Raw genomic sequence first — 23,417 nt, 5'->3', positions numbered from 1 at the left:
TATCCTGCCCAGTAGGTGGCACTCGTGGCACACGTTTGTCTGCGGGTCCCTCCAGTAAATGGTGCTGTGGGTCCTTTAACTTTGGAAAACTCTCACCCTGGGGGAGGTTCACCAGCCGACGCAGCTTGGAAGAGTGCCAGCTGGCCCGGGGATCCGAACGCGGGGAGGGTCGCTGGGCACCACAGCCCGGGAGAGCACCCATCCGAATCTCCTAGTCGGCCCGGGGCACCAAGCGTGGCGGGAGGGTGCCAGCTGCCACGGCCCGGGAGAGTGCACCGTTCCCAGCCGGACCGGGAAGTCACATGTTTGGAAGGGACCCCGGTCACCGTTCTCCACGGCCTGGGAATCTCCGATCCAATTCTCCCAGTTGGTCTGGGGGGCCACGCATGGGGTGGGAACCAGCCACCGCAGCTTGAGGGGATCGCCTGTCCAATTGTCCCAGCTAGCCTGGAAAGGAGGAAGGGAGGGACTCCGACCGCTTGCTGCCCCGGCCCGGGGAAGCCTGCGCCCCTCGGCGATCTCACCGGAGCGGGTTCTCTCAGCCAGTCAGCCATTCCAGGATGGGGTATGCTGTCTTTTTTATCTTTGTCGTGGCTCTGGGAGCTGTTCTGTATCGTTTCTACTCCCCTAGTAGCTGTTCTGGAGGAGGAACTAAGATCCGCGCATCTTACTAAGCCGCCATCTTCTCTGGAAGTCTCGGCATCTTTCTGAAGAGCAAATACATATGGCTCAAAAGGACATGAAGAGGTGCTCATTTTCACTGGCTATGAGGGAAATGCAGATCAAGACTGCAATGAGATACCACTCACACTTATAAGAATGGCTGCTATTAAATAAACAGGAAACTATAAATGTTGGAGAGGATGTGGAGAAACTGGGACACTTATGCACTGCTGTTGGGAATGTATAATGGTGGAGCCACTATGGAAGACTGTTTGGTGGTTCCTTAGGAAACTAAACACGAGTTGCCCTATGACCCAGCAATAGCGCTACTTGGTATATACCCAGAAGAGCTGAAAGCAATGACACAAACAGACATTTGCACACTGATGTTCATAGCAACATTATTCACAATCATCAAAAGATGTGAACAAACCAAACGCCCATCAAGAAACGAGTGGATCAACAAAATGTGGTATATAATATGATGGAATATTATGCAGCAGTAAGACAAAATGATGTCCTGAAGCACATGAGCCTTGAGGACATAATGCTGAGTGAAATTAGAGCCAGACATGAAAGGACAGATACTGTATTTTTCTACTTTTATGATCAGCATAAAGGTGGCTGAAGGATGTACTGGAGGAGAAGTAGATGGCAAATGATGGTGTATACTTATGAATGAAGGTTGTGCTGCTACAAAAAACAACAATGTTGTGAGGCATGCAATGATGTGAATGAACATGTGGGACATTTGGTGAGACAAAATAAGCCAGAAACAAAAGAACAACAATGGTATGGTCACCTTTAGAAGATGCTTATAAGAAAACAGGGGCTTAGATTGTAAGCTTTTAGAGCAGACACATTAAGTCTGGAGTGGTGATTATTATTTCTATATTTTGAGAGGCTGTTTTATATATATAACCTGATATTTAGAGATAAGAATGATGCCGAACAGGCTGGGGTTAAAGTAATTCAGAACATAGGGATAAGGAAGACAGTGTCTGTATTTTAGAACCACACATACTCTTTGAGACCAATGGAAGAAAGGTTTATTTGATCTGGAATTGAAATTTTTTGTAGTGCATAATCAAATTCAACCTATCTGTATAACTCATTTGAACAATTGAAACACAGTAAGTACAGAATAAGAAAAAACTTCTTTAATCCTGTATAGGTTATTGCAGTGCTTGGAAACACCCTAGAGTTTATCAAGCAGATAATCAAAAAGTATTGGCAAAGTCCCCTGATGAAGGGAAGAAAAACTATGGCAATATTAAACCTTACCATCAGGGAATCCCCCGATTCTGTATCAAACATTAGGGATGCCCCAATCAATAGGCCATGCCTTTGATCATAAGGTTTACTCTTGTGAAGTTTAAGTAGGTAGCAGAGAAGTTTAGACTACCCATAGGTATGCCTAAGAGTTACTTCTGGAGGACCTCTGTTGCTGCTCAGATGTGGCCTTAGTCTTTCTAAGCACAACTCTGCAAGTGAAATCATTGCTCTCCCCTCTATGTGAGACACGATATCTAGGGGTGAAAGTCTCCCTGGCAACATGGGAGATGACTCCCAGGGATGAATTCAGACCTGACACTGTGGGATCAACAATTGCATCCTGACCAAAAGGGGGAAAGGAAGTATAATTAATAAAGTATCAATGACAGAGAGAGTTCAAATAGTCAAGAGGCTACACTGAAGGTTGCTCTTATGTAAGCTTCAGGTAGACCTTGTTACCTATCATAACCTGCCAATCCCCAACCAGTACCATTCCAGCCAATCCTAAAGAATGCCTTGGGTAATATATAAGATTCCACAAGGGTTCCTGGCACTAGAGCAACTTTCTAGAAACCTACAACTCCAAATGGGTCCCTAGTCCAGATAAGTCTTGAAACCTAGCCCAGCCTCTCCAGAATATGATAGTTCCATTTCCCTACCCCATATTAATGACAGACCCTTCCAATATAAAAAATTTAGAATTGCCATAGCCCAAACAAACCCAAAGAGAGAGGTATGGAAAGATCAAAGGTGATGGTGGAATTATACACAGAAGATAGGACTTAACAAATGAATATGAATGCTGAATCATTAAATTGATATCTCTTTTAGTTCCCAATATTTTAGAGCAGCTAGAAGTAAAAACCTAAAATTGTGAAATTGCAACCCATGTCAAAGTCTGAAATATGTTTTACAACTAATTGTGGTGCTGTGCTTTGAAATTTATAGCTTTTTTGTATATATGTTATTGTTCACCACAAAAAAAAATGTTGATTGCCTTGAAAAAAAGGTATTTAAGCCCTCTAACCTCCTATATTATGGAGCAGTAGCTAGAATGAAAAATATGAGGATCATATGGTAGTCCAAACTCTGGGATCCATCCTGTAACCACTTTTTGAAGAGTGCTTTGAAAACTATTGCTTTTTTATTTCTTTGCTTTGTATATATGTTATACTATACAATAAAAAAGTTAAAAAAAAAAAAAAGTAATTCCACCATTCTATCAATCCAGCTGTTTAGGGTGATGAGAAACATAGTAAAACCAGTGAATTACATGAGCATGTGCCCATTCCTGTACTTCATTAGCTGTGAAATGGGTTCACACCACCATGACAGTGGACAAGGCATTTTGTAAGTCTATGGATGGCAGTTGGTAGAAGCATTGCATGCAAAGAGGGTAAACCCATATCTAGAATATGTTTGTGTTCTATTTAGAACAAAATGCTGCCCCTTCCATGAAGGGGCATAGCCAACCCTTCCATAACCAACCAGGTAGCAGGCTAATCACCTCAGGGAATGGTGCCATCTCAGAGACTGGTTGTTTGTCTTTGCTTCTGGGAGACTGGGCACTCAGCAGTGGCTATAGCCAGGTCAGCCTTGGTGAGTGGAAGTTCATGTTTTGAGCCCATGCCTAAAATCCCTGAAAATATTAATCCTGCCTGATAAACCTGTAACTATAAAAATAGCCCTCACGTCTCCATCTGGAGAGATTAATACTGTTCTACCCAATGAAGCTGCAATGGAATGCCTTAAGAAGACAAAATTCTTCTCATGACCCATCCCACTCCTGATACCAAAACCTGTATTAGTTAGGGCTCTCTAGGGAAACAGAACCAATAGGATGATGTGGTAGTTAGATTCAGTTGTCAACTTGGCCAGGTGAAGATACCGAGTTATATTGCTGTGGACATGAGCCGATGGCATGGGAACCTCATCTGTTGCTGATTATATCTGCAGTCAGCTAGGAGGCATGCCTGCTGCAACGAATGATTTTTGACTTAATAGGCTTGTGTTTAAATGAGAAACTCAACATAGAACAGCCCAAGCAACTCAGCATACCTCATCTTAGCACTCGCAGCTCAGCTCAGGCTTTTGGAGATGCAGAAAGGAATCACTCCGGGTAAAGTTGTTGGAACCCAGAGACCTGGAGAGAAGGTCAGACACCCTGTGTCTTCCTGCATAAGAAATAACCTCAATTGAAAGTTAGCTGCCTTTCCTCTGAAGAACTAATGAAATAAATCCCCTTTTATCAAAAGCCAATCCATCTCTGGTGTGTTGCATTCTGGCAGCTAGCAAACTAAAACAGATAAGATTTATGAATTGGTTCTGAGGTTTTTGGAATTTGTTCTCTAAATTGATTAGATTCGAAGGACTAATGACTCTATTTCCAACAATCAAGCTGACACTGATAGTCTATGGCATGACTAGGCAATAGAGATACACAAAATATCACCACTGGATACAGCTACTCAAATGCAGTTACTTATAAGGGGCAAGGGTCTAGGTAAGAATGCTTTTGACACCTTAACAGTGTTTTGTGTAGTTAAAAAGCATAATAATGTTAGCTGGTTGTTCCTAAATATGCTGGGTACAGTTGTAAAAGAAAGAGATTCACTCAAGGCTTCAAATTCCCAACCTAAGTACTGTATGAAGAACAAAAAAATTTCTATTTGTCCTGGAAGAACGTCTTCTTTTGTGTACCCACAGACTTGAGATTTCGGAAAATCAGACCCAGAGTCTCATTGTGCAAGTGGCTGAATTATAACCATACACTGAATTCTCAACTTTTTAGGCTGTCTGCTGTTAAAGTGAGGGCATTGATGGAAAGGAATAGAATCCTGAAAATTGAACTGGGTTGATAATAATAATGATGTGGGCATCAAAACCCTAGATTCTTCTGAATCTTTGCCAGATAAACCTGTAATGGTGTGCCCTGAGGAATCAGCCATCCCATCTCCTGTCTTCCATGAGAATCCACCTACCTGATCTCTAGCCTGCCCTGTGAATCAGACATCCATCTTCCATCTGAGGAAATTAACCCCGCTGTACCTGATAAGCCTGTATCCAACTCCCCTGAAGAAAAAGCCCTCATACTTCCAGTTGAAAAGATTAATCCTGTGAAACTGCAACACAATGACCTGAGGTAGTTGGTTTGCAAGACACTTCTAATTCTTCTCATGACCGACCCCACTCTCAGTACCAAGACCTGTATTAGCCAGCATTCTTTAGGGGAAACAGTTGACAGGACACACACACACACACACATACATATACATATATGATGTAAATATTATGAGATTTTTATAGGAATTGGCTAACATGACTGTGAGATGGGCAAATCTAAATTCCATAGGGCAGGACACAAGCTGGGAACCTCAATGAAGGTGTTAGATGAATTCCCCAGGAGAAGCTGGTTGGTTGAAGTAGAGAAGGGAAATTCTCCCTCTTGATTGCTGAAATCACTTTGTTTTTAAAGCTTTTAATTCATCGGGTGAGACTTCTCTCATTATTGAAGGCAAGTTCTTCCTTTGACTGTAGATGTATTCAGGTGTAGATGCACCCAACTAAGTGATGATTTAAGTCCTCAAAATATCCTCACAGTAAGAATCAGACCAAAGCTTACTTGACCAAATAACAGGGCACTATATCCTGGCCAAGGTGACACATTAACTTAACCATCAAAGCATAATAGTCAGTTATTTTTCATGCAATATCAATCAACTTCTATATGTTTATTGCAAATCTGCTTTCATCATGTTAGGAGTTTTTAGTTATCCTCGGAAGTATTTATAATACATTTTTATTTTTATTTTTTTTTTTTATTTTTTTTTTTAGAGGGAGGAAGGGAAGGAAAGACAGAGAGAAGGAAGGAAGGATGGAAGGAAGGAAGGGAGGAAGAAAGGGAAACATCTTTAAACATTTTCTTGTTTTATTATATTTTGTTTGTTTGTTTGTTTTTTACATGGGCTGGGGCCGGGAATCGAACCGGGGTCCTCCGGCATGGCAGGCAAGCACTCTTGCCCGCTGAGCCACCACGGCCCGCCCCATATAATACATTTTTTAAGCATTGTCTTTCCTGCTTTAGATTTCTCATAATTTCACAATAGCTTCAAAAGTTTATAATTTAAAGTTTTATTTGTTTCATTTTATCTATTTCATGATATATTTTACTTCTGTGTCCATGCAAAGGAAGTTTAACATAATTTGGTTCCTCTTGGCCAAGTGGAAATTTCCAGTAGGAATTTTCCATTCACTCTACTATAAACAGTTGATGAACTCTATTCTTAACTATTAGGGGAAGGGTAATCAACATTTATTCATCATCTGCTCTGTGTCAGTCACTCTGTTAAGTGCTTTACAGGTATCACTTCATTTGGAATAGGTTTTAGCAATAGATATCACAAATTTCTTTGGTATTAAGGCAATTTAATTTCACATTTTCCCATATACATTCGCAGTAACACATAAGAACAAAATACCTGATTTGTACATTAATACATAACCTCCATGAGGGCAGTATTCTCCCACTGTGTCCAATGTTTTTATATATTAGCTATTCAGTATTGTTATTGAATTGATTCTATGATCTCTATTTAAAATCTTTATATTTACTTATCTTTGTTTATGTTAAATCATGTAAATGAATCTTATGAAGAAAGCTAAGCTAATACTGAATAGCAGAAATATATACAAATATTTTGGAATTCTTTCTGCCATTTAAATCAGTCTTTAATACTGAATGTCTTGATAGCAAAACAGGAAGTAAAACAATATTTGAGTATTTAAAGGGTAGAATGACAGGTTAACTCACTTTAAATGCTATTTTGGCTTCAGAAAATTCCAATTGCAAAACTAAAAAAATTAATACTAGCAAAGGCCCTGCCTGCATAAGAGTATGCAATCAGTTCAGGATTTTACCTCCCTTACAAAGTCAATCTAACTTACTGATTGTACATGATGGGCTCAGTTCATATTACATCACATAAATGGAAGAAAATGAAGCTTTCAATCATTCAACCAAAGTGGATTTGTTAAAAATTCTTTGTATTCCTACCTGTAGAGTATGATCTGGAAAATACAAAGGATAAATAAGACTAGGCCCCTCTCTTTACAGAAGACTTGCAGTTAAAATAAATATGAAAGATACTAAGTATGATCAAACTCAACTTAATAAAATTCTTCTTTTATATATATCTGATTGAAAACCATTAGAAATTTAATTCAACAAATACCTTTTGAGCATTAACTGTGTAAAGAGATTAGGAAGGCCTTTCTTATTCATCTCTGAACCCCTGACTGAATGATGAATTTTACTATATGAAAGAACTCACAAATGAGTAAAGTGGTAAGGTAAAAAAAAAAAAAAATAGAGAGAGAGAGAGATAATACCCGGCAGAAAATTATCACAGTGCATAATACTATGAGAGTTGAGAGGTGGAAAAGATACTGCAAGTTGAAAATTAAGAATATAGGTACAGAGAGCAAAATAATATCATCTGGGTGAAGTGGTAGAAGGAGGAATGGTAGAAGGTGAGGCTGTAAAAGCATATTGTGGCATATAGTAGAGCCCTTATTAGGCAATAAGGAACCACTGCAGAATTTTAAACAACAGAAAATTTAAGTGAGCTATCAGGTATTAAGAATTAGCTGTAAAGTTGTGTCATGTGGACTGAAGTGGGAAGAAATAAGTGGTAGGAAGATCAGAAGGTCTAATACAACTGAATAGACAATAGGAAAAAAAGAGATTGAACAATGCAGGAAGTAAGGTGGGGAAACAGTAGATTTTCAAATATATAACAAAAGCAAACTCTTTAGATCTCTCTTACTGAGTGTCTATGTAATGTTGGCCTGAGGGAGAGGAGGATGAATCAAATTTGAGGCTGAGAAGAGGGTGGTTCCTTTAAAAGTAATATGTAGGATTGGAGGGATAGGTAGGAGGAGATGAGGTCTTTATGTTTTCTGTTATGCATGAGACACTTATTGTAATTTAGTGAAAGGAAATTTCATTCTGTGCTGAAAAAGCCAGGATAGTGAGGATTTGGGACATGAATTAAGCTGAACAAAAAAGCCAAGATTAGAAAGCTATTATTCAGAAGAGTGAGGAACAATAGGCAAGTCCAAAGACCTGTTTATATATCTATTATTAATAGTAATTATTTGATCTGAGGCCACTTGTATTCATTAGAGCAATTATTTACATGTTTAGTTTATGCAAGGTCAAATGCTGGAATATTTTATTATATCCCACTAAATTAGGAGGTTTTGTATTTTTTAGTCCAAGAATTTGAGATCATATAGTAACATCAGCATTTGACCCATTTTTCATGTTAAAGCTTTAAATCTCTTAAGAAGATCCATCTGAGCAGGAAAGAATATCAAGTGCCATCAGTTTGACCAGAATCCTATAAGAGAATCATAAATTACAAAAAGATGTGTATTCTGGAAAATGCTTTTTTTATCAAGTGAAATTTTTGTTTAAAGACAATTAAGATCTCCTATAAAACAAAACAAAACAAAAAGGCAAAAAATCATTTTGTTGATTTAGGAGGGGATTTTTCAAAATCCCAAGTTATTTCTAGTGAATAGGGGAAATCTTTATGAAGCCACAGAAATAAATGATCACACAATAAAATGAGAAAGCAGTGAATCCTCTGTTTCATTCCTTCATTGATAAATGATCAATTTTGGGAAAAAAATTTAAATTGTTTGGAGCCAATAAGATCAGCTTTGGTAGCATATCACCATTGGAGTTAGTAATGACAAGTCATGAATGATTTTAAATTGTATTTTTTTTAATGTTATATATTAAACTTTATTGCATTTTCACACATCACTTTGAGGATCTAATGAAAGCTATATACCTTGACCCCAGGAACATGTATGACTTCAAAATAACAACAAACTTTGGATAAAATTTCAGGTAGTTCATCAACTTCTTGAAGCCTGGACCCCATGCTAAAACCCCTTACAATAATAACCAATTCTTCTACTGAAGGTAGCAGCTCAGAACAAAGCTCTTATTTGCAGTTGCTAGATGAATGTATATTAAAAACATATAAATTCACCTTCCCCATTCAAAATGGCAGAGTGAGATGATCATAGGGCTCTGCCACCCCACAGAAGCTTTGACCAACATACAAAAATTGACAGAAACATCTTCCTCAAAATTCTAGAAAAATAGTTAAAGGACTGAAGTAGAAGGGTAAGTACCAAATCAAGAGAAATGCTACTTAAAAGCAGTATTATCTCTTTGCACCTTGGATGGCTCCTCACCCTCCCCTCAATGACTCAATGCAGAGCTGGCCTATGCAAACAGTGAAAATCCCAAGTTCCAGTTACAGAGAGAGCAGAGTAAGCCTTGTGAACTTACTGGGAACATACACATCTGGCCCAATCTGTGTGGTGGTGGCCTGAGGACCCACCATCCCAGAACTTGCCCTGAATGTAGAAGGCACCATAAGGAACTCTCCTATAGCACACTATGAGAGAGTATCAAGTTGTACTGCCTGGGGCAAAAGATTGCTGTCTATACAACATACAGTGCAGTGTGCAGGACCATGAGGAAACTGTTTCCTAGAGAAGACAGGACATTTGGTACCATGTAAATAGGAGAACTCCTGGGGCCACACATGCATGCTGAAGATAAGACTCATGTGCAGAAAGGATTAGAGAGGCCCCTATGCTTTGGTTTGGAGCTGTTCTCTAAACTCATTGTATGGATAAACCCTGAAGAAGAGCAATTGTACAGGTCAATATGCAAACATTGAGAAATGTGTTTTCTTTCTTTCCTTCTTTTTCTTTTTTGTTAGTGCCTGGCTTTCAAGGAAAGCTCCATCATAACTCTAGCTGGATACAAACTTAAAGCACAAATGGTTTAGAGTCTAAATTCCAGAAATATCATGTTAAGGTATCAAAATGTCTAGGTTTCAACAAAAGGTCACAAAACATACAAAGAAAGAGGATGTGATAGCTCAGGAAAAGAAGTTTAAAGCATTAGAAATCATTGATTAGGAAGACAGACCTGGGACATACCAGACAGGACTTTTAAAAATGGCCCTAATATGTTTAAAAAACTAAAGGAAAACATGGACAAAGAACTAAAGGAAATCAGGAAAATCATAGATGAACACAAAGAGCAGGCAATAGAGAGACAGAAATAATGAAAATCATGAAATAGCTGAAGAATACAGTAAAAGAAATTTACAATGCCCTGGAGGGATTTAACAGAAGAATTGAGCTAATAGAAGAAAGAATCAGTGAACTTGAAGATAAGACCATTGAAATCACCCAGTCTGAGGAGTAGAAGGAAGAAAAAATGAAGAGAAGTGAACAGAGTTTGAGGAACTCGTGGGAGACTGTTCTAGTTTGCTAGCTGCCAGAATGCAATATACCAGAAACAGAATGGCTTTCAAAGATCAAAGAGGGAATTTAATAAGTTGCTAGTTCACAGTTCTAAGGTCAAGAAAATGTCCCAATTTAAAAAGTCTATAGAAATGCCCAATCTAAGGTATCCAGGAAAAGATAACTTGATTCAGGGAGGCTGATGAAGTTCAGGGTTTCTCTCTCAAGTGAGAAGGCACATGGTGAACACGGTCAGGGTTTCTCTCTCATCTGGAAAGGCACATGGTGAGCACACCATCATCTGCTAGCTTTCTCTCCTGGCTTCTTGTTTCATGAAGCTTCCCAGGAGATGCTTCCCTTCTTCATCTCCAAAGGTCACTGGCTAGTAGACTCTCTGCTTCTTGTCACTATGTCATTCTTCTCTGCTCTCTCTGAATCTCTTACTTTCTCCAAAATGTTTCCTCTTTTGTAGGATTCCAGTAAAGTAATCAAGACCCACCTGGCATGGATGGAGACATATCTCCACCTAATCCAGCTTAACAAGCACTCCTGAGTGAGTCACATCGCCACAGATGACCTAATTAAAGTTTCAAGCATACAGTACTGAATAGGGATTAGAAGAAACAGCTGCCTTTACAAAATGGGATTAGGATTAAAACACAGCTTTTCTAAGGTACACACATCCTTTCAAACTGGCACAGAGACCATCAAGCATACCAATATAAAAACCATGGGAGTCTCAGAAGGTGAAGAGAGAATGGGGAAGCGAGGTTATTCAAAGAACTAATGGCTGAAAACATCCCAAATGTAATGAAATGCATGAATATATGCATCCAAGATGCTCAACAAATTCCAAACAGGATAAGTCTGAATAAACCCATACCAAGGCATATTTTAATCAAACTTTGGCAAACTATGGCAAAGATAATGAGAGAATTCTGAGAGCTGCAAGAGAGAAGCAGTGTGTTATGTACAAGGAAACTTTAATAAGATTAAATGCCAATTTCTCATCCAAAAGCCTAGAGCAAGAGGGCAGTGAGATGACATATTCAAAGTGCTAAAAGTAAATATTGCCAGTCAAGAATTCTATATATGATATATATATTTTTTTAATGGGGGAAAGATTAAGACATTCTTGGATAAACAAAAGCTGAGGGACTTTATCACCACTAGACTGGCCCTACAAGAGAAGCTAAAAACATTTCTGCAGATTGAAAGGAAAGAACAGTAGACACTAAGTCAAAGCCACATGAAGAAATAAAGATCCCCAGAGAGGGTAATTACACAGGAAAAATAAAAATATCAGTACTGTGTTTGCACTTCTTTTTACTTCCAACAAGATCTAAAAGGCAAATATACATTTGAAGCATTGAATAAATTTTGAATTTGAGAATCCTGGGGGACAGAAAAATAGCTCATAGTAACCATGGAGAAATAGCCTTCAGTATAGGAGAGAGGTCAAACCTGTGGTGCCAATTTGGGAATCATCCAGCTAGGAAAGAGACCAGGAACTGACAAAATAAAATTTCATAGGGAGCAAATATAAGGAAAGAGAAGAAGTCCAGTAACTTCTAGCAAATGTCCGCCCAATACTGGGAGCAGAGGAAGAGCTGCTAGCAGAGGAGAAAGAAAAGGATGGAGAGTTTGAAGAGGGGGTGAGGGTGAGAAACAAAGAGCATACTATCCAGGAAACAAAGGAGAAGAGACTTTCGGGATGGAGATGATAGTCTTTAATAACAAATGGAGGAAGGAAAATCCTTCAAGGCAGCTAACAGATAGATAATTGGCAGGTCATTGTCCCTGGAGAGCATAATTTCAGTAGGATTTAGAGTTATTGGGAGAAATTTGTCAGGGAAACAGATTCAGAGGGGAACTGTAGGTGAAAAGAAGCTTGAGGGAAAGAGGTTTTAGCAGTAACCTGAAGAGACTATTCAGTAAAGAGAAATAGAACACAAATAGCTCCATATACAAGAGAAGGAAGTAGTCATTCAAGTTTTCAAGAATAGAGAAAGAAGTATGATTAAAAATTCCGTTGCTTCTCTTTTCCTCCCTCTCCCTTCCCTCTCCTCCCCTCTCCCCTTCCTTCCTGTCCTCTCCCCTACGTTCTTATCCTCTCCCCTTCCTTCCTGTCCTCTCCCCTCCCCTTTCTGTCCTCTCCCCTCCCCTTCCTGTCCTCTCCCCTCCCCTTCCTGTCCTCTCCCCTTTCTGTCCTCTCCCCTTCCTGTCCTCTCCCCTTCCTGTCCTCTCCCTTTCCCCTTCCTGTCTTCTCCCCTTCCTGTCTTCTCCCCTTCCTGTCCTCTCTCCGCCCCTTCCTGTCCTCTCCCCTTCCTGTCCTCTCCCCTCCCCTTCCTGTTCTCTCCCCTTCCTGTCTTCTCCCCTCCCCTTCCTGTCCTCTCCCCTTCCTGTCCTCTCCCCTTCCTGTCCTCTCCCCTCCCCTTCCTGTCCTCTCCCCTTCCGTCTTCTCCCCTCCCCTTCCTGTCCTCTCCCCTTCCTTCCTGTCCTCTCCCCTCCCCTTCCTGTCCTCTCCCCTTCCTCTTCCTCTCCCCTCCCCTTCCTGTCCTCTCCTCCTCCTTCCTGTCCTCTCCTCCTCCTTCCTGTCCTCTCCCCTCCCCTTCCTGTCCTCTCCCCTCCCCTTCCTGTCCTCTCCCCTTCCTGTCCTCTCCCCTCCCCTTCCTGTCCTCTCCTTCTCCTTCTTGTCCTCTCCCTTCCCTTCCTGTCCCTTGCCTTCCCCTTTCCGTTCTTTCCGCTTCACCCAGAGACTGAGCAGGGTGAGGAGAGTGACCACCTGGGTGTGGAAAGAGGGGCAGTGCGAGGTGTTGGGAACTTGAGCAGGAAGAAGGAGGAGTGGGCCAGGAGGGCTTTGGAGTAGGGAGTCCAAGCAGCATGAGAAGGGCATCTGCATGGGGTTATCATGGTCCCAGCATGGTGAAAAAGGTGCCCATGCAGGGAGCAGCCCAGAAAGTGGAGTCAGGAGGGTATCTGGTGGGGGCAGAGAGCAGCCTAGAATGATGTGCTGAAGCCTGGAGGGGGGTTGGAGGGGTTTCATGTGGTGATGATCTGGCAGAGAATGTCACAGGCAGCGGGTGAGGAAGGCGTATGTGATGGGCGCAGACAGGGATAGCAATGGAGTCCTTACATGCAGGGGAAATGAGAAGATAAGTGAATATATTAAGAAGGGGAGCCTAGCCCTATCTTCTGAGAGGATGGAAGGGCCTGAAAACAGCAACACTTTAATGACATTGTGAACACCTATGGCAATCTTGGCTGTTTAATAGTATCCTTTACTAAAAGAACCAGGACTTCTTGGAGAAATGGCTAAGTCCAGGGCTCAGGACAGAGAAGTACAAGATAAACAGGACATCTTATACAGAAAGCAGAGAAGTGCTCAGAGAATGATGGGGGCATGCAAAAAAGACACATAAGTCAGTCTGAAGGGGCCTCCATGGCAAAATCGGTGACAAATTGAGGTCTGTATAAATAATAATAATAAAATAATATATCCATTGAATAAAGTAGGAAATCATGAGTCGTAGATAGATACACATAAATGATGGATGCATGACTAGATGGATAGACAGGGAGAGAAAGCTTGAAGAGGAACAGCATATTTACATAGTTTCAAACTATCTCCCCTCTAAATATTATTGACTACCAAGGAACAAAGAGTAATTTTGCAAAGTGAAGCCTGGCAGACACCACTTTAATCAAGCAATCCAAGTGAACATTATCAGTAACGGGTCAAATTGAAATCATCTGCTACCTAAGAGGCTGCAAGAAGAACACAGCAGCACTTCTATGATATTCCTGCTAAAGGAGCTTAACTGGAATGTAATCATGAAATCAGGCAAACCCAAATTGAGGGGCATGCTACAAAATAACCTGCCTATAATCTTCAAGCATTTCAAGGTCATGAAAGTCAAAGAAGAACCTCTTCCAGACCGAAGGAGAATAAAGAGAAAGGACAACTAAATATAATGGGTAACTCTAAACTTAATCCTTTGCTAAAAAGTACATTATTAGAATAATCACTAAATTTGGATGGAGTCTGAGGATTAGACTCAGTTTCAAGTTCCTGATTTTGAGTACACTTTCTATAGCAGAAGTTCTTGTTTATTAGAAATACACATTAAATTTTGGAGCTGATGTGATAAGAGTAGGTTGGCACTTAGTCTCAAGTGGTTCAGAGAAAAGTTAAGTTCATATTCCTTGTGTTGACTTCAAGCTATGCATCCCTGAAAACCATGTTCTTAAACTTAATCCATTCCTGTGGATGCGAATCCTTATAAATAGGACCTTATGGTACTGTGTCTTCAGTGAAGGTGTGGCTCACCTGACTCAGGTTGAGTCCTAATCCTGTTATAGGGAAGGTCACAGAGAGAAGCCAGAGGGAGCTGCCAGAAGCTGAACATCAGCAGAACCCAGTAGAGAAAGGAGAAAACAGGATAGGCCACCATGTGATAGAAAAGCTGAGGACCAAAGCTCACCAGTAGCCAGCCCCAGAGCACCCAGTCTTCAAGGAAAAACACCATCTTGAAGATGCCTTGATTTTGGATTCCTCCTAGCTGCAAAACTGAGAGCCAACAAATTCCTGTTATTTAAGAACACCCATTGTGCTGTATTTGCTTTAGCGAAGAGGAAACTAAAACAAGCCTGTACGGTTCAGCTTTTCTATATGTTTGAGATTTTTTTGAAAATAAAAAAAAATTTAGAAACTAAAAAAAAAAAAAAAATTGCTGGTGCACTTGCACTTTTGCCATTACTATGAAGAGTTTCTCCCCATGTACCTGCCTCTCCTTCAGCCTGGGCCCTTAAATGAGCACACATGGAGCAGACAGGAGTCCACCCTCAGCAAGAAATCTCAGCTCTGCCATACCTGCAGCTTGAAGCACAGCAGCACAGCCAAGCACAGTCGAAATCAGCAACTTGGTTCTTGGGAAGAGAGACACAAGCCTGAGAACAGGCAAAACAAATTTCCATCAATAGGAGTATCACAGTGCAGAATTGGATCACCAAGGGAACTGCAGCCATTTCTATGACCTACAAAACATATTCAGAAAGTGGCAGGTTCAGGAAACTGCTCCACCCAGGACACTTTGGCCACTACCACCTCCAAAACCAAGCTGCCCCTGTTACAGTCTGCACAAGCAGAATGGAGGCAGCATGCCCTGCTTCTTAGCACGCATGAAGCCAGTGCCTGGACACGGGGGGTTCTAGCACTGCTGCAGGACACCTGACCCCTCCACAAGCTCTGCTTGCTCACAGAGACAGTAGGAGCACAGCCTCTCCCTCATTCCCTGTCTCCTAAACCTCATGAAGTGCACTTAAATGGTCCAAATTGAAATCACATCCTCATCACTATCTCCAAGGAAGTCTTAGAAATGGGTTTATTTTTCAAACATCTGTATACAGGAAGGCCTGCTGGAAGAAGGAGGAATTAGATACCAATATGCCAAACCACCATATTCATCAGAGAGGAAGGAAGGGAAGAATTGTAGTTTGTTTATACAATGGAATACTACACAGTAGTGAAAATGAATGAAATGAAGCTAAGAAACAAACCTTCATAAATCTCAGTATAATAATGTTGTACAAAAAGGAAGTCACAGAATAATGCACATAGCTTAATGCCATTCATGTAGGATTTAAAGAACTGCAAAGGGATACTACATATTTTTAGAGGAAACACAAATATGTAGTAAAATTCTAAAAATGTGCATTGGAATGATAGTAGTTACCATTTAGGAGGGAGGGATATAGGAGAATGAGTTTAAAGAGTGTAGACAGAGTGTCTCAGTTATCTATTGCTGCATAACAGGCCACCCAAAGTTTAGTGGCTTGCAACCACAACCATTTATTTGCTCATGATTCTGTGGGTTGGGCTGAGCTGGGATAGCTCATCTCTGCCCCACGTGCTCACTCATACATCTTTGGTCCATTGGTTTGTCAACTGCAGCTGTCTGGCCTCAGGGGTCCTCATTCACATGTTGTGGGCTTCAGCTTGGGTGGCTGGATCACTATCTCTACCAGGTCTCTCTCTCCAAGAAATTTATCATCCTCAAGGAGATTAGCCTTTTGTCTTGTTGACAAGGTGGAAGAGGTGAGAGAGCAAGCTGTGAGGCTTCTCCTTGAGGTCAAGACTTAGAAATCATACAGGATCACTGCTGCCACATCCTAGTTCTCAAAACAAGTCTTGACACTAGCCCAGATTCAAGGAATTGAGAAATAGTTTCTTGATTGAAGGAGCTGCAAAGAATTTGTATCTATATTTAAGCACAGGAGTTCTCATGGGGTACATATATAATATTTTATTTAAGCCAATCTAGCAACATATGGATGATTTGATAATGGATACAGGTTTTGGATACAGTTGTTTATTACATTATTTCCTATATTTTTGTCTCATGTTTGAAATATTTCACAATTTAGGAAAAGGAAAGGAAATGAAAATGGTTGCAACTGCTTCATCCCCATACTGTCATCCTACAGAGAGCACTTTCATTTATGCTCCTTGGAGCCTCACTCTTCAGGCTCATGCCTTTTCGGAACCCAGTTGTTCAGCTGTCTTTTCAATTCTGGAACATAATCCATAGAACTACAAAACATTCACTTTATGATAAAAGGCAAAGTATATTTGGAGAACAGTTGTGGTGTAATAGGAGTTCATGGCTGAGCAGAAATCTCTGGAAGGCACACTTGATCTATTTATTGTCACATTTTCACAGAGCCAAAGAAGACTCTTAGGCTGTCCTATCCAAAAGTAGGATTCAGAGATTTACAGATAGAGGGTGAACTGGGGTGACACTGGTGGGAGCTGGATTACAGGAAACGGGAGTCCCCTGATAGATAAGGATGACAAGGGAAAAGGTGGGGCATGCCAGATTTCAATGGCAGGGCCCAACAGAGAAATTGAGTCCGGGTTCCTGGCACTGCGAAGCAGCTAAGACTGAAACTAATCCCAGGCCAGCCTGTATTTCAGGAAGAGAAGAGCCTTTGAGAATTGAAAGGGCGCTCTTTTCCAAGGGCTCTAATGCTCTGGGGCTCAAGGAATCACACCAAGGAACCCCAAAGTGACAGAAATCTAGGAATGATTTCCTTCTCACTTTATAAGAGATGCAATGAAACTCTGACCTCAAACCACATTGGTATTTACCGGGTGTCCTCACGAAGGATTGAGACAAATCCCCCTTCAAAATATGATGTTGGAGGTTAACAGCTGTGTGAAGAGAGTCTCAGAGCAGCTTCTCTGTGGGACTATCACCCTGGGCTGGGCAGTCCAAGGTTGGGGGATTGGGCAGTTACCAGGAAGATTTGCACCAACACGTCATGCCCTTGGGATTCACAGAAATATTTTAGGAGGAGGATTTTACAAAAGGCATCTTCCTCCAGGCAAGGAGATGAGGGCTTGAGTCCATCAAGATAGGAGTTCGACTCATAATGGGACTTAGGAGAGACCCTGATTTCCAAAGGCTAGAGACACTGACATTGCATTTGTAGCTTCTAGCATTAATGCAGCAAACAGTTAGCATCCCCTTAATTACAAGATGTTTATAGCATCTATATAGAACTCATTTCAGATTCTAAAGCCTCGGGACACTGAAAACATGTTTAGAATCTGCTTTCTTTAAGAACTAAATTTAGTCAGACTATTCACAGAACAAACTAGCCCTCCACCAGCATTGGGTCCTTGAATGGGCTGTTTTTTTTTTTTTAATTGTTTGATCATTATGATGATGATAATCACCAGCTGTTTCCGTGAATCTGATGACCTTTTTCTCCTCCCTTATATCAACCCAGGATGAATCCCAGACTCTTCTATTTTGGGTCATCTTAGCTAAGATATAATTTAAATATAATAGAATCCACTAATTTTAAATATACAATTTGATGGTGTTTTTTTTTTCTTGGGCAGGCACCGGGAATCGAACTCTGGCATGGCAGGCAAGAACTCCACCTGCTGAGCCAGCGGGGCTTGCCCAATTTGATGGGTTTTGACAAATGTATGAAGTAGTGTAAGCACCACCACAATCAGGCTACAGAACATTTTCATCAGTCCAAACTATTTCCTTCTGTCCTTTATGGTCAATTCCCTCCTCCCACCCGCTGGCCTCTGGCCACCACCCATCTGCCTTCAATCACTAGAGTGTTGCCTTTTCTAGAATTTCATATCAGTGGAACAATACAGGACACAGTCTTTTGTGTCTAGCTTTTTCACTTAGCATAATGCTTTTAAGATTTGTCCGTATTATTAAGTGTATCAGTAATTCACTTCCTGTTATTGCTGAGTAGTATTCCACTGTATGAATGGACCACAATTTGTTTATCCATTTACCCACTGAAGGACATTTGGATTGATCCCAGATTTTTGGCAATTATTAAAAGAGCTACTTCAAACCTTTGTACACAGGTTTTTGTGCCAACATAAATAAGTTATTTCGCCAGGGTAAAGATCCAGGAGTGAGATTGCTGGGTTATATGGTAAGTGAATGTTTAACTTTATAAGAAACTTTCAAACTGTTTTCCAGAGTGGCTGTACCATTTTGCAAACCCATCTGCAAAGTGTGAGAGTTCTGGTTGCTAAGTATATTCCCAATAAATGGCATTTCAGGGCACTCAGGAAAGAAGTCGAGGGAGTAACAGTGGAAGATAAATGCAGCAGATCCTGGTTGCTCTAAAAACAAACCAAGCAAACTTAACCGGGAGAACTTCAGAGTTAGATACTTAAGGCAAGAGTGAAAAGATTTTTAAGTGGTGACTAAGAGGCAATTATCACTTAAAAATAGCAGCTGAATATTTGCTGAAACAAAAGGAACTACAGTCTGTGAAAATGGCCTGTGGCTGAGAGACTTGGGGAAAAAAATATAAGCCCTGTTCAATAAAGGAGCCAACCAGGAAAACAGACCCCATGACAAAGACAGAGAAAAATATGTATCACTCTGACTACAGTGTATCCTTGTTACTGAGAGGTGATTTATGTTCTTAATATTAATGACCTAATAATATACATATGTGGCATATATCTACAAGAGGCATTATAGCATAGCACAGTGTTTCTTAAGCTTTGATGTACATCCAGATCTTCTGGGAACCTTGTTTAAAAGCATGTCCTAATCCAGTATGTCCGGGACAGGGCCTGAGCTTCTGCATTTCTAACAGGCTTCTATGTGATAATACTGCTGGGCTGCAGACATAGTAGCTCTGAGCACAGATTCCCAAGCCAGACTGCAAGGTGCAAATCCTAACTCTAACACTTAGAGCTGTGTAAACCAGGACACATTTCTTAACCTCTCCATCTCAGTTACCTCATCTGTACAGTGGAGATGATAGTCATCTATCATCAAGTGTTGTGAGGATTAAAAGTCTTAATATAAGTAAAGCACATAGTCCAATGCCAGCACTTAGTAGGTGTTACACAATGTTCCTCTAGCCTTTACTAGGTTTTGATTTCCAAGCAGTAGAATGTCTGACAGCTTAAAAGGATGCAGCCAAGTTGAGCAAGACCTACAGTGCTTTAGTTCCCCTTAAGTCCTGTCCCACACTTCTGGTGGCAGCTCCCAATGTCACCAGTAATTCTAAGAAAGGAGCCCATTCACAGATACTAGATCGAACACTACTTTAAAAAAAGAAAACCACTGAAAGAATACCAAATAGAGGGCTTTTCGACATACTTCAGCTGATGGCAATGTCGTCAAGTTCAGCCCCGTGGTGCGTCTGGGGTCTCACACACAGTAGATATTCCTACATGCAGTAGTGTGGGAAGGTGCTCAGATAGTGCCTTTGAAAGCATTTCCAGTCTAACCTGACGGCCCAAGTGATAACTAAGAGAGCTGCACCAGTGTGCCCTTCTCTCCACAAGAACCAGGCAGTGGTTCAGCCACAGGAGCTGGTGAATAGACATTCTATTGCTGTCTGCATCAGAACCCTTTAATCTGCTTCCAGCTCCCCTGTAGACTTCCTAATTGGTCCTCTGGACCCAGCCCTCTCTGGCCTGTCTGCGTAGCTCAGTGAATGCAGCCTGCTTTAATCTCCCTGCTTGCTTGGCATAGTGCTCTACTCTCATAGCTTTCTGATGCTGAAAAGCACCTTGTAGAGCTTGGATGATCCATATCATTTCTGCCTCCCTGTTAGTAACTCTACTAGAAAACAGCTGTTGATCTCAATTAGGTTTTGATTGTTAATTAGCAGCTACCTGTCAGGATCAAGCAACCTTCTTCCTGGTCCCTTCAGCTGTTTCTCATGCAACTGGTATAGCTGGCTTCCATGACAACCATTCAGCTAGATGCCTCCACAACCAAAACTGCCACCTCTTCTGTGTCTTGTCTCTGATTTATCTTTCTGGTGTGCTTCCTAGTTTTCTCCATTTCATTGCCCAGCCAGTTTCCAATGAGAGCCACTCCATCTATAATGACATTCCAAGTGTGTCTTGGAAAGAGGCATTCAGTGATTAACAAGCCCATTCACTGGTGTCAGGTTAAGAACTAATGCTTTAAAATTTCCCCATCATGGCGTTGCATGTGCTTGTATCAGGATCCTGTTTATCTGTACCAGGATTTCACAAACTAAAATTGAGGGCCAAGTCCAGCCCACTGCTTGTTTTTGTATGTGAAGTTTTATTGATACATAGCCATGCCCATTCATTACATATTTTCTTACATGTAGCTGCTATCATAACAACAGTAGAGTGTGTTATGGAGTGGCTGCATCAGAAACTGTATAGCTTGCAAAGCCTAAAATATTTACTATCTGGCTCTTTGTAGAAAGTTTGCCAAGTTCTAACCTTTATCATTTGTTTTCAGAGTGAAGTGCCCAGAAAAGCAACATCACTTGGAAACTTGTTAGAAATGTGAATTCTTGGGCTCCGCCTCAGACCTGCTGAATCAGGAACTCTGAGGGCAAGGTCCAGGAATATGGTGATTTGGATACCTCCTAAAGTTTCAGAACCACTGACTTTGAACCTCAGATCTTTCATTCCATGATGCTCACCCCAAGACAGGTGAAAGAAAGGAAGCTTCTGTTTAGCAACTGGTCTTCTTCCATATCACAAGCATTGGTACCCAGTTTAGTGGGCTTTTGGGGAGGAGTTCAGCCAGGAGTAAGATATCATATGCCCCCAAATTGACTGGACTTTCTCAAATTCTGTTAGCTGTCTATGGTCATAGCCGTGCCTCTGGAATTTAACTAGTAATGTGTATGTTTCCCTGTGTAAATTATCTCATGTTCTCCACCCATTTTTCTTCAAAGGCGACTGAGCACTTTGCATGAATTTTTTGCGTTTAATGCTATTTACCCTTCACATTACCTATTGTGCATCCTTGCTAACTTATTTGTGGGATTTATTTTATTATGTTTTTTGATGGGCTGATATTTTCCATATTCATGTAGATGAACTAATCAAAATGTTCCCCTTTGTGATTTCTGTGATTATCCCCCTCCTTTTATGTTCTTTTTTGGGAATGTCTATTAAACAACTGTCAAACTTCAGAAACTAGCTTCATGTCTCTACATTTTTGTCACAGTGCTCTTCTCTTCACCATCTTGCCTTGCATTCTAGAAGGCTCTTCCAGTTCACTTCATTCAGCTATTCATCCTATCACATTATTTTGGTAATCATATATATAAAATTTCCAATAATTCCGTTTATTTCACGGTACCTTGCTTATTTTTGTGGGTATAATGCCCTGAATTTTACCTGAGGGTGTTGAACTCTTTCACATTGTTTTTTGTTTATTCTAATAACAACATTTCCTGACATATTAATTCTATTCAGCTTTTAGACTCCCCTTCTCTCTTTCTCTCTCCCCACCTCTTTCTCTTTCATATCATTGGTTTTCCTCAACAGTTCAGCTCTTAGTTGTCTGTTCATTTTTGAGCTTGAGACACTATTCTAGACCCTAGAACTAAGTGAATCATGCCCAGTGAACTTGATCCAGCCTGCCTGCCACCTATAGCTTATGTAAGCAATGCTTTATTGCCAAACAGCCATATTTACTCATTTTTGCATGGTCTAAGGCTGCTTTTGTGCTACAATGGTAGAAATGAGTAGTGCTGACAGAGGGCATGTGGACTACAAAGTGAAAAAGAGCTGGTATCTGAACCTTTACAGAAAACACTGCCTGCTCTAAACTGGACGAAACTTCTCCATAGCCAAATATATTCTTTATTTACCTATTGGTAAATATGAGCTCTGAAATATAAATGAGTATAATGGACAAGACAAGGGACAGATGGCACAGGAGATGTTTTGACTTTTGGATGAGAAGGCTCAGCTTCCTCCTAATGGCAGTTATTTGTCTGGGAAATATGACTGTTTCCTTAGCCCCAAGGAAACTCTGGAATCACCCTTGTGGAATGACCACTTCAGAGAGTCATATTGTATAAACATTATCTTGAGGTGAAAATCCTCTTCTTTTTTCCTTCTCTTTCTTCCAGGCTCTGCTCTCTTTCCTTTCCAGCCCCAAGCCTCATTTAGTGCCTTCCCCACACAGCAGAACGTGTATTTTATTTTGCAAGTTATTCCTGGGACTTTTTCCTGAGGCTAAGTGTCCTAGCGAACCCTGTTCGGTGGAGACGACAGTAGAGAGGGAGGGAGTCAACTGGCTCAGCTGCTCTGAATGTAGACCTTTATTTAATTACACTGCTAATTGTTCTGAGCCCTTTCAGCTTCTGAATGGTTTGAGAGCTTGGTGGTTGTCTAGGATAGGAGTTCTCAAACTTTATGGGCATCAAAATCACCCCTGTGCAATAAACAACAAAGTTGGGTTTATTGAAGAAACAACTGGAACGGGTTATTGTATAGAAGGGAAAGGAACTTCTGCAGTAAAGGCAGGGAGACAATGCGAATGGGGGGAATGCTTTGACCATAATATCTGCAACCTTCTCAAACGTTAGGCAAAAAAGGCTTTTCTTCTATAGAAAGGGATAAACAAGGCTAGAAAAAACACAGTGTGGGGAAGTGAGGAAGAGGAGGGGAAAGGGGGCATGATCAAAGAATGTTTTACAGAAACCAGCCTATTCTCTGGGAAGGATCCTTATGGACAGGCCGTATAGAGACCAGACTGAGGGTGGGCTTAAGTTCAGGGAACTGGGGAAGGAGAGACGCTTAACCAGTTTGGCCAACAAGCATTTGTTCTGATTGATCCAAA

General features: G+C 40.9%; 2 long non-coding RNA genes across 4 annotated transcripts in view; one reads left to right on the top strand and one right to left on the bottom strand.

The window, feature by feature from the left end:
* Positions 1 to 23,417, bottom strand: part of LOC143646271 (uncharacterized) — a 95,400-nt gene that overhangs the window by 61,043 nt on the left and 10,940 nt on the right. The window lies entirely within an intron of this gene.
* Positions 12,897 to 21,697, top strand: LOC143646272 (uncharacterized). Its single transcript, XR_013157436.1, has 4 exons — positions 12,897 to 13,046; positions 18,188 to 18,275; positions 18,683 to 18,753; positions 21,072 to 21,697. It is a non-coding gene; the product is annotated as an uncharacterized LOC143646272 (long non-coding RNA).

Source organism: Tamandua tetradactyla, chromosome 9 (genome assembly GCF_023851605.1).
Source record: "Tamandua tetradactyla isolate mTamTet1 chromosome 9, mTamTet1.pri, whole genome shotgun sequence".
Taxonomy (NCBI): Eukaryota; Metazoa; Chordata; class Mammalia; order Pilosa; family Myrmecophagidae; genus Tamandua; species Tamandua tetradactyla.
This window is presented reverse-complemented; position numbering and strand designations above follow the sequence as displayed.